This window comes from Spinacia oleracea, chromosome 2 (assembly GCF_020520425.1).
Source record: "Spinacia oleracea cultivar Varoflay chromosome 2, BTI_SOV_V1, whole genome shotgun sequence".
Lineage (NCBI taxonomy): Eukaryota > Viridiplantae > Streptophyta > Magnoliopsida > Caryophyllales > Amaranthaceae > Spinacia > Spinacia oleracea.
In genome coordinates this window covers 66,340,490-66,353,304 of record NC_079488.1, presented here as the reverse complement: position 1 = coordinate 66,353,304, position 12,815 = coordinate 66,340,490, and the positions used below count along the sequence as shown (strand labels likewise).

General features: G+C 32.6%; 1 long non-coding RNA gene across 1 annotated transcript; it reads right to left on the bottom strand.

Annotated features, from left to right (window-relative positions):
- Nucleotides 1–8,988: 8,988 nt before the first annotated feature.
- On the bottom strand, nucleotides 8,989–9,647 carry LOC130466974 (uncharacterized). Its single transcript, XR_008927132.1, has 3 exons — nucleotides 9,566–9,647; nucleotides 9,379–9,480; nucleotides 8,989–9,243 (listed from the first exon to the last, which is right to left on the bottom strand). It is a non-coding gene; the product is annotated as an uncharacterized lncRNA (long non-coding RNA).
- Between the last annotated feature and the right edge of the window lie 3,168 nt (nucleotides 9,648–12,815).

Here is a 12,815-nt window from a genome sequence, read left to right as displayed (position 1 = left end):
CTAAATTGGAATGATCGAAGTCGACTAGTACTTGATTCGATCAATGATGGATCATAAAGACTTTTCCTATAATTTCTAAAAACAAAATGCTCAAACTACCACCAAACTAAACCAAATTCGTCAAAGCTATTGAAAAGTAATTTCAGAATATCTTTTCATAATATATCTAAAGAGTTCCTAAACTCAGTGGGAGCTTAGTGTTTCTCATTCAACAAACTAAAGCCCAAGTATAGATATATGTTTCATTGTGATTTATTCAAATGAGACACAAGGTATTGTTTCTACCACAAATTTTTGAGAACATAATGTTTGTTTGCTCGAAATAATGTCTTTATGGAGATTCGTTTCCAAAATGACAAGTGGGAGAGAATAGACCTCGAAAGTATTCGAGGCGAACAACAAACATAAACGGACATTCCGGAGGCTTTTTGAAGTTCTTCAGAAAAACCGAACACGTATTCTTTAAGGACTTTAGAAGTGGATTTAAAGAATAGACATCTCTTAGAAGACTTTAGAAGTTCTTCAAGGAGAACAGAATATTTAAAGGACTTTCAAGTGGCTATTGATATTCTATTATTTGATGTTCTATACCCAAGTAGGCATAGAGTTCAAGTCACTGAAACTATGCGATTCTTCTATTAGATAGTGAAGAAACCTACAACTTGCAGTCAACCTATTATCATGTAGATTAATGAGTTTGTGACCTGTAAGAAAGCTATGACGAAACCCAGATTCCCTTAAAATGGTTAGAGGCCATATATAGACTCAAATGTTTTAAATGGTTAGAGGCCATAAAACATACTCAATGTTTTGATGACAAAATTAAAATTTTGTTGATTTGCAAGAATAGTTTCACACCTATTGGTTGCAAGTTTGTTTTAAGGATAAAAACCATCAAACATGGAATTGTGTTCACACACAAAGCTAGATTAGTTGCTAAAGGTTACAAGAAAATTCACGACGTAGATTGTGTTGAAGCCTCATGGAAAATCGTAATGCTTAAGTCTATAATTCAAGCAATGATTGCATATTGGTACATATGACAATTGGATGACAAAACGTATTCCTCAATCAAATGTTGGAAGAAAACTATGTACATGGCATGTCATAGGATTTGTGGATCCAAATAAATGCTTGAAAAGGAATGCTAGCTTATGAAATCTAAGTACAGATTTAAGCAAGTAATTGGGAATTGGAACTGTATTTTAGTGAAGCTAATAAGCATTTTAGTTTCATAAAATGTACATGATTCTTATAGATGTATAAGAAGTTTAGTGGGAGTACATCAAAACTTAATTGGTCCTATGTGTATCACACACATATCTCTCTATTGTGAAATAACATTCAAATGCTAATGACTTAGATTTGAAATTATTCATCAATGATGGACCAAGGCGAAACTTAGTACATACTGGGTATTAAGATCTATTTACAAAGATCTTATATTAATGTTTTGGATTAATTAATGGAATTTACTAAATCAAACACGAAAGACTCCATTGGAGATATTCGACCCATGTGAATAAATCTAAGTAAAGATGTTTTGAACTATGTATAAGCATTTACTAAGTTAAACATCAAAGGATCTTAGTAAGATTCTTAACCTATATTATATGTCAAGGAATTTAGCTGGATTTAGTATCTACTGAAACTAGATGAGCTAAAGTTACATGAATAGAATTCAATTGGGAATTATTCTGCAAAAGAATTTATCATGTATGATATAATATGAGGATCGCCAAAAACGTATCGTATGACTTTAGGCATGACGTACATATACCAATCTCTATTGATCTAAGTGAAGATCAACTAGATTGAGATCAAGAATACTTATGGTACTTGATAAGGTACATAGGAATAGTTCTTGATTCAAGGAAATAAAGATATGCTAAATATTGATTCTACACGCATAAACACTGGCAAAGGATCAAGCAAGACCCTTTGGAGTTAACCATTGATAAGGACGAGCTATAGAGCATCGTGTTTCGAAATGGCAACATGGATTGGAGACCATGAGTTGTTGCGTGGGAAATTAAAATATTAATTTCTATGTTCTAAGATACAACTGGAAAGTCTTCCACATATCTGTGAACTGCTTGGATAAGTAAATCCAAACAAAGTATCACTAGCAACCTAAACAGTTGAAGTAAAAGTACTTATTGTCTAAGAAGCAATAAAACAGAGTTGTTTATATTAATGAGTTCTTCATTGAACTTGGGTGGATCACATGTCTGCTAACTTGATGGTTCTTCATTGCAAAATGCGTAGAACCACTATCGAAGTAAGAAAGACTAGATCACATAATAAACAAACTCAAAAGATCTTATCATCATATCTCGAAAAACATTCGATGAAAAGGATATTAAGATTGGCAAAGCATGATAACTAAACCTATGCAAAAAGTGAGAAGCAACACTCACATTGTAGCACTGGAAATCAAGCATAGCTTTGAAATTCCATGAACTGTTTTAGAAGATGGGTTTGAGGCCCATGGTTGTAAAACATTGGGGTTGAACATTTATCATATATGTAATGTATTTTCATATTCCATTTAATCTTGGTTTAGTATTAAATGATGAGTCCCTTCAAATTTGACGATATATTCAAGATAGACTGTCAGGACCAGTCCTCTGACTAAGAAATGTCTATCAAGTGAACTTGAATGTCAAAAGTTAAAAAAAGGTCCCTGGTCGAAGTTTTCTATAAAGATGGACGCATAGAAAACGTTAGACGACTAGAATGCAAGATGACTAGTAGTTCTGTTTCTTGAACTATGTGGACATGGCAATGTCGTAATCATTTGCGTAGATACTTACTTTGGGAAGACTAGTATCGGACAGACCTATGAAACTTTACTGTAAGAGATGAAAATCTGTCATAAGTAAATTTCATTAAAATTATTAGACACTAAATCCTCAATACTTGAGGGATTTGAGATTACTTGTTTGAGAACTGGTTACTTTGACCTTGACCAACCGTCGCACCGTAAAAGGAGGCTATAAAGGCAACGCTCAGGTAATCACCTATCAAACGAAGTCTAATCTCAAGATCGCAAGATTGGGATTGTCCTCCCATAAATCGGGATGAGATGCTTAAAAGTTGTACAAGGCCACTCGGAGAGCTAGAAACTGTAAAATGCATGGCCGTGCTCGGATGAATCATAGGCTATGATTATCTGTTTATTTGATCAATTGAACTCTGAAACCGAGAAACACCTCTGGACATAATAAGGATGACAACTCTTACCTTATGTTCAAAAGCAAGCATCGAGCGACAAAGGAATTAGGTAATGCACACTTGTCCCTAAGGACAAGTGGGAGACTGAAGGAAATAATGCCCTTGGTCCAAGTATGCATATAATGTTAAGTCTAATAAATGCGGTTCAGTATTAATTAACAAGTTAATAATTCAGTGAGATCAAGTGAGCTGAATGCCTAGCTAGAGGCCGCTTCAGTTCAAGTGGAATTAATGATATTAATCCACAACTTACTCTTGACTGAACCCGTAGGGTCACACAAATAGTACGTAAACGGATCAAGTATTTAATGGCATAAATACTCCATTTATGGATATTCGGAATCGACGGATCTTGGTTTCAGTGGGAGCTGAGATCGTCACAAGCAAGAAATGAATACTCCGGAAACGATGATATTGCCGGAAACGGAAATATGGATCGTATCGGAAATATAAATATTATCCAAGTCGTAGATGTTGCCGGAAACGGAAACATGGTACGTATCGGAAAATATTAACGGAAATGGAAATATTGCCGGAATCGGAAATATTGCCGGAAACGGAAATATTGTCAGAATCGGAAATATTATCGGAATCAGAAAATAATTCCGGAACGGAAATATTAAATATTTGTTCGAAACGGAAATTAATTCCGGAATCGGAAATATTAAATATTGTTCGTATCGGAAATGAATTCTGGAACCGGGAATTTAATCGGAAGCGTATCGTACGAATAAGCATCGGACGAGGTCTGCCGAACGAAGGCCCAGCACGAAGCCGGGCCATCGCCCAGCTAGCCAAACGCGCGCCACACGCCAAGCCAAGGCAGCACCCAGGCCCACCGCAAGTACTAATGTTTATTGTTATGGTTATGGTACTAATAACAATTTAAGTTAGCTCATTAAGTTTTGATTATTTATTTTTCTTTTTTTGATTGGATGTCTTTTGGGTTTTCCCTCTTTTAATACAAGTACACATTAATATTGATGTATTTTGAATTTTCTCTATTTTAATTAACAAAAAAAGAAGAGATTGATGAAGTGATGAGTTGATGACACATGTCTCATTATCATCTATGGTTTTAGTTTTTAAACTAGTATAGTACCCGTGCGATGCACGGTTTGTAATCTAAATATAAATTTATGTGAAATATAAACTATAGTGGTAGACAATAATCATTAAAATAGAGGTTATAGATATTCTCCTAATTAATGACGGATACTTTCGTTATTTTCCTATTCGTTGTCCTATTTATTAAAAAAATAAAACAAAAAAGGATACATGGACAAAATTATATTCATCTTCATTTGTCACTTGTGTCAAAAAAAAAAAATTATTTTCATCCATTATTCCCTTTGATAGTCATATCTACTTAATACTCGTCTCAGTTGCCTCATTATCCGACAACTTAACACACAACCCCACCATTTACTTTATTTAGCTAGAGATGACTTTGAGGTGGGCGTGTCTTTTACATCGTGCCCGCCTAAAGATTTTCATCCTCATCCGAGCCACCAGTGATAGAAACGATAGTCACCCCTCTCAATCTAGGTCTCGAGGGGTAAATATCAAACTTTTTGGTATATTTTGTTTCTTCTGATGATACAAAATCATGCCTCCAACCTGTTTTCCGGATCTCGTCCATCCCTGCTCCACCACTTATCCGCGTATCCACACCCGCCTCAAACCCTCTCTTAGACTCCTATTTTTTCCGGTAAGAGAGTGATTGAGTAAATAAACAAAACGTTACTCTACATAATGTGTAGGATAATATTCTATCAGTCCCAATTTAATCGTCACATTAAGTTTTCACGGAGTATTATATGATAAGTATATTTTAGCTTATCTGTAATATTTAAACACAAAAGTATTTTGATTGAATGAGGGAATAAGTGAGACCTTAATTTTTGATAGTGAGAAGAGAGAAGTAATGTATTAGTGAGTTCATGCCATAAAAGAAGTATGAAAATGAAATTGGGCGCTCGAAAAAAGAAAGCGTGACGATTAAATTGGAATAAAAGGAGTAGTAAAATAATGTTGATATATTTATAATGGATTAGTTGAAGGATAATCAAGGAAGAAAGGTCCAATCTAAAATCCATCACTGCCTCATCACCCGCGTGGAATACATTTTTTAATCACATCACCCACCAAACTTTCTTCCATCCCCGCTCGGCCATGGGAAGGATCCGCAGGGGATCTCCCAAAAAACCCGTCTCGCTAACAATCTAACATCCCTATATTCGATAGATAATTTACTTTATTTTTCAGCTAAATTTGGAATATATTGACATAAATGTATTACGGGTTATTAAAATTGACTATGATTATAAATTATTTAAAAAGTGACATACATAATTAGGATTTAGTGAGTGTTTTCAAATCTAATAAATTTAAACTCGCTCCATCACCAAGGTGGGTACATGATATCCTTAAACCCGCTCACCAATACCAAATCTCTATTTATTAGTGAATATTAGTAAATCATGCATCTATGTCTATCTTCTTCGTCATCCCAGCCTAAAACCAAACTCTCCCAATCATAAAGTGTGATGTACGATTTACATATCAAAATGTTAAATTTGCACGAAATTTTATTTATAAGTTATATGCAAATCCTTTCCATTTAACATATTTAAAATATTTATGTTGTTGCAAACATATTAATAATATAATAACTTTATAATAATACTACCAACGTGTTTTTAGTAGTTGCACAATTTTGACTATTTTTCTTTTAGTTTCAGAGGAATCTCAACATTAATTTTAATCTAAGTTTTTTTAGAAAATTTTAACATAAGTTGTATTTATTGATAATTTCCTTACTTTCCTATTTTTCTAAATTTTTAACTCAGCTTTTTTACTTTGCTTAATTTAAGTCTATTCCTTAAATAAATAATTACTTTCTTAATAATATAATTTTTTTTGAAATGAATATTTTATCATAACATAGATGTGTATTACTTAATGAGTACATTTTAATCTTTTTACATGGACACCAAATCATCCCATATTCCCTTATAGAATATAGGTCATATTTGGTGATTTTGTTAAATGATGTAGATAGTCATATAAAGCTATGTAATATTTGGTAATTCAAGTATCTTTAGATAGTTATATAGGCAAGCTAAGCAGATTTTAGAAAATAGTCGTTCAAATACTTTAAGATGATCATGATTATTCACGGCAATACGAATGATCATTTTAGAACATAGTTTTACTTTTTATATAGTTTGATATATATTAATTACACACTTAGATTATGTAAAAAATATATTAGTTATTAGCAATGTATGTCCTGATTGCAAATTTACGCGTATAAATGTCTTTCTGAATATGCATACTTAGATGGTCAATAGTAGATGATTAACTTTAATCATAATTCGCCATATACGAATACTACACCGAAAAAGCAACTATGTATATATGACTATGACATACTTCGAATATTGCACCCGTATCACTTAGATTAATTATACTGGAGACAATTCCTTTATCTTATAATATATGATAAACGACATTAATAAAAAAAAATCCGCCAATATAAAAACTATTTGATTGTGACATTCATGATAATATATATATACACTGCACGGAGTATATAAATTATATAATTTACAATTTCATGACTTAAATAATCAAGAAACATATTAGCATTTTCATCTTTGCATGTTAATTTGCCATAATTTATTATATATTAGCGTAGATAATCGAAACATTCGTGCATTAATTAGCTAAGCCTCTGATTACTTGCATAAATATATGTCCAAATATTTTTGCATAATATTCATAGCCAAGTCAAAATAATATAATGACATGGATATTTTTTTAATTAAATAACATATAATCAACTTTTTAGGTTTAGTAGAGAATATTTAGCATAATATATGAATCTTTAAGAATGGAATTCTTGGAAGTTTGCAATTTTACTACGTACGTAATATTTAGGATATCTATTATCAACATAATCTTTAAGTTTTATAATGGCAATCAATAATATCTTATCTGATTCTTTCTTAATAAGATAAAACAAATTTAGACTAATAATTTTTTTAAAATTAAAAAGAGAGGCGAATCAATGAGTGACATTTGTCATCACCACATTGATTTCCTCTCTTTTAGTATAATATATAGATACTAGGTATATATTAATTAATTAATATATAATTGTTTATGTCATATTAACTTACTGTATCTTATGGCAACAATAACTAATATGGAAAAATACATAAAGAATTAAAAGATTCATCAATATTTTTACTAGCAATATTTTTACTAACTTATATAGAGAATTTCCTATATATGTATACATTATCAAATTCTACACATAATCTAATTCAAAAATATATCACATATTCTAGATTAATTATTTGAAATTTATTCTTTTATAATAACCTATATATATACCATAAGAAACAAACATATACAAGTACAATGGAAAAAAATTGAGAAAAAATGTTAGATTTTCGAAAATACAATAGATCTTGTATAGACCCATATTTTTAGTTGCATACCTATGCATGTAGAGCTGGATGCATATGAGTTTTTATCTGCACGGTGAAAGAGTTAAAATTTGAACACGATGATCAAAAAAATGAACATGAAAAAAAAATATCCTTCTTCATACTTCTCTTTTGTGAAATAATAATTTAGGCTAATTAAAATATCATAAATTCTAGTACGTCTACACAAGTTTCATCACTACGCTATATTTCGGGAGGAAATTATCATTCAGAATATAAACAAGTAAAAAACATGAACTCTGATGAATATTTTTCTTATTCTATGTTCCTCTTTCCTCTATGTGTCTTTCTCTCTCCTCTGCAACTTTTCTCCATCTTAATAGTTCTCATTTACCCCTCCTGCTCATTGTTAAATTTTCCATCACCAAATGCAAACAGATTGAGTTCACCAACTTGTCTTCCACTTCTTCTTCGACTCTGTCTTTCTTTCATCCTTGTTAAATTTTGAAAATTGAACATTCAATATTTTTTAAATTAAAAATGAACTTTTGTATAGGATGTCAAAATAGTATGAACATTAAATTTCTAAAACTTAACATTGTATTTTTAAAATTAAACATAATCAAGAACAATAGGTGATTTTTTTAGAAACTAATTATGTAAGTAGATTCAGGAAATAAACATGTATAAACACATTTTCATCACAATTTATTTAAACATATACTCCAGAATCGAGTATTAAACATTTTAACAGTAATTTAAATTTACAAACCTAGAATCGAACATACACTAGTAGAAAAAACCCTTATTGCAGCGGGCTTTTAGACCCCTGTTGCAGCGTACATCGTATGCTGCAACTGGGGGGCCTGCAACAAGTCTGAACTTGTTGCAGCGTACATGTTCGCTGCAAAAAGTGATTTGTTGCAGCGGGCTTTTAGATGTACGCTGCAACAAGTGCCAAAAAATTGGCAAAATTTTGGACTTGTTGCAGCGTACATATAAAAGCCCGCTGCAACAGACCCAACTTTTTGCAGCGTACATTTATTTGTACGCTGCAACAAGTCTGAATTACTCAATTTTTTGCAGCGTACATTTATTTGTACGCTGCAACAAGTCTGAATTTTTGCGAAATTTTTTTCCCTTGTTGCAGCGTACAACATATATGTACGCTGCAAAAAAGCACTTTTGGCGGGAAAATTCTAATTTTGTTTAGGGATACCTAGAGTGCCTTGCACCAAATATAGAAACCTGTCAAAACAATAATAGAATAACGCAACCTGTATAACAAATATAAAAACAACAACTGGAGTTTTGTATATATCCCAAAACCAAAAGTGCACATACCGATACATTTAAATACATTTACGTTCCAATTTCAAAGTACGCATACATTTTAACATAAAAGATTGTTCTATAACATCTAAACCAACACGATCAAGCGCCATCAGGTCAATAATAAATACTTGGTGGTAAAAAACTTCGCCCATTGCTCACGAACCACATCAATTTCCTCACTAGCATAAGGCGCAGTCCTCGGAGTATAGACCTTACAAAAACAAAAAATTGATGGAGCATATATTAGATCGATTAAATGCAAATGAAATGTCACATTTTAACATTCAAGCAACTAATGACAATGTATTAATAGTCTAGAATACGAATCAATTAGTTACTTAATTACCTCATCTAGCCGGCCTTCATAGTCATGTTGTAACGTGACTATCTCTAACATGAACTTCATAACGTAATAGCCACACTCAGTTCCGCCGATTTGTTGAGCACACTGATTAAGAAACATAATACTTTATCTTGCAAGGCCAATAATTAATAAAAACAAAGCAAAAAGCTAATTAAGAAACATGTTATACCTCTATATGAATGGGTTTACACGACTTAAAACTCGTTTTATTCGGACAATGCCCACCATTGCACTTGTACACTTGGTATGCCCTAGAAAATTAACGAAACATGGGTACTCATGAATATGAATAAGTTGAATTTAGTTGAACATGATTTTGTATAAGTTGAACAAGAGACTTGAGAAACTGCACATCACACTTGCAAAGTGTTCTTATTTGTGCACATCATCTTTTATAAATTGAACATCATCTTTTATAAATTGAACATAATCTTTTATAAGTTGAACATGAAGAATTATAAACTGAACATGACAATATTTAGACAGCGCCACATATGATTTTTTAGTAAAGAATAATGAACATTTGCTTATTACTATTGTTGCTTGCCTTTTAGTTGAACATGATTTTGTATAAGTACGTTGAACATAAGAGTTGAGAAACTGAAAATCACACAAATTGTTGAAAATATCATAGTTTTATAGGTTAAATTTAGTTGTCAAAATTCTTTATAAGTTGAACACGAGACTTGAGAAACTGAACATCACACAAAAGTATTGAACATATATTAGTTTTATAAGTTAAATTTAGTTGAACATGATTTTGTATAAAATGAACATAAGATTTGAGAAACTAAACATCACACAAAAGTATTGAATCCCACCTACATCACTGCCCTTTAGGGCTCTCTCTACATTGAAAAAAATAATCAATTGCATCAAAAATCTCACCACACTTAAATATCAATTCTCAGCTCGATATAAACTGCGTACTAAACTAACGAATCTAGTCCATAATTTTAAACTCATTCACAAAAGTTAACCTAAAAAAACCCCGAAACGTGTAAATTGTAAATTAAAATTAGAAAGAGAAACAACATGAAGAAAAGGCGAAGAAGATCCAAACCTTGTCAAGAGAATCAGGAGGAGGAAGAGGAGGAGGAGGAGGAGGAGAGAGATATGTAGTCTGTAAGAGAAGCATAGATGAGTTTAACGCCGGCGGCATTAACAGCGACGTAAGTTCATTTACCAACTTTAAGTTCCGCCGCCAAACTCAAACAAATGCCCTAACCGGAACAGAAGAGATCGAAACTCCGACGAAGCATCGTCATCCTAAGCAAAACAATTACAAAAACCACAAATTAATTTTAGCAAAAACTCAAAGAAATTGCAATTGCAGTTTCGGAGAAGGAAATGGGAGAGAAAGAGAGAGATTACAGATGAGGAGGAGGAGTTGCGAGTGCGGCCATGGTGAAAGAGCGAGAAAGACGAGGAGCGATAAAGGAGAGGGCGAAGAAGCAGAGGAAAAAAACGCTGACGATGGAGGTAATCACTAGGAGAAATCGCCGAGAAAATCGATTGTTGCTGGTGATATTATGATGGAGGTGGTGGTGGCGGCGCTGGTGATTCGCCACGGCGCAAAAAATGGAGAGAGAAAATGGGGTTTGATGAGAGAGAAAATTGTGAGAGGTTAGAGGAGAGAGAAAATTGGGTATGTTATATATAATAGCCATATACAACTTAAGTGGTGTCGTTTTAGCTCCTATGCAGCTAACTCAACTGCATACCTATGCAGCAATTAATGATTATTGTTTAGATGCCCAATTTGCTCTCAATTAAGTCTGTTGTCTAAAAACCCACTTGACTAAACACAACATAAGTTAGCTCACCATTTAAAGGCTCTACGTCTCTTGTAAGCGGCCCACACCCCATTAGTAGTAAAATCCAACCGCATTTACTACAAAAACACTATAAATATGTCGCCCTAGTGCACTACCAAGATACGTTCATTTATTGCCTTCATACACACTTAAATTTAGAGAGCTTTCTCTAGATCCAAACCTAGTATTTACATAGACATCAGATGGACTTTTCTCGAAGCACCTTCGATACCAGTTAATCTTAATTGTGTGCAGGTATTCTTGGACTTCAACACTCAAGAAAAAGCTAGATCTTAAAAACTCCGACAAATTTTATGGAGTAATGGACCTGTAACATTAACATTAAGACTATTGCGCTAATTACTATGTACTACCTCCGTTTCATTAAGTTATTTACGCTTTGAAAAATGTGTCCAATAATAAAAACTTTGACAATAAATTCTCACTATTATATTTATCAAAAATTATAATGAGATATTTTGTTAGATTCGTCTCAAAATTTATTTTATAAATATCAAATTTTTATATATATTTTTGTACAAGATTGGATATATTAATCGTTAAATATTGCCCCGGATTCTGTGCAAATAGTAAGTGTAAAGATTTTTTTGAAACAGAGGTAGTGATTGATCTTATATATACGTCGTTTTATTGTATTTTTCTTAAATAAACCTGGTCCACCTATTATTATTTTGGACCAAGCCCAATAGAGGAAGGTTATCCACTTACTAATTCTATGCACACGTGTGAATGAATTAAGCCCAAATTATATTACTCGTTTCTTCCTCTTCTCTTTCATTTACTCGTCCACTGTTTTCTCTCTCCTCATTCACGTATTCTTCTCTCCTCCTTCTCTCTCCTTTGTTTCTCCTTCTTCTTCTCTCGATTTTCTGCAATTCGTCTCCTCCATTATCAATGTCGCCAATAACCAGGGGAGGTCCTTCATGTCGAAATCGAGGAGGACTCGGTAGGGGAGGTAGTTCATCTCGAGGTCGAGGAGGATTCAAAAGTGGAGGTACTTCAGCTGGAAGTGGAAGAACGCTCCGTAGTTTACCTAAATCAGTTGAAAATTCAGGTTTATTTTTCTATTTCCAATTTTTTTTAATTCCTTTACCTTTCGCTCGCCAATTTTACGATTTACTTTTTGCTCTTTCATGTTTTTATGTGTTCAATTACCTCGCATTGATTTAATTTTGATAATCTACTAGAGGTTTTTCAAGTTTTGTTTGATATGAGTTTTTCCGTTCACGAATTAGGGTTTGTGTCCCTAATTTTCAAAATTAGGGTTTCTAAGCATGTTTTGCTGATTTTTGTTGTATAATCATAGCTAGGTTGTTGTAAACATTCATAATTTGAAGTTTTGTGGCCATGATTTAGTGTTGAATTTGACTAATTTTCAGAATTACTGTTTCTATGCATTTTGTTGTTGATTTTTGTGGTTCATTGTTCTGATAATACCTATTTATTGTCCACATTCACTAATTAAAGGTCACTATGCTATTGTTTTAAGTATTATTGTGTATAATTGAGGTAATTGTAATTGTAATAAATTTATTGGTTACTATACTCTCAGTGATGGTCACTGTAGGAAGTATATTAGAG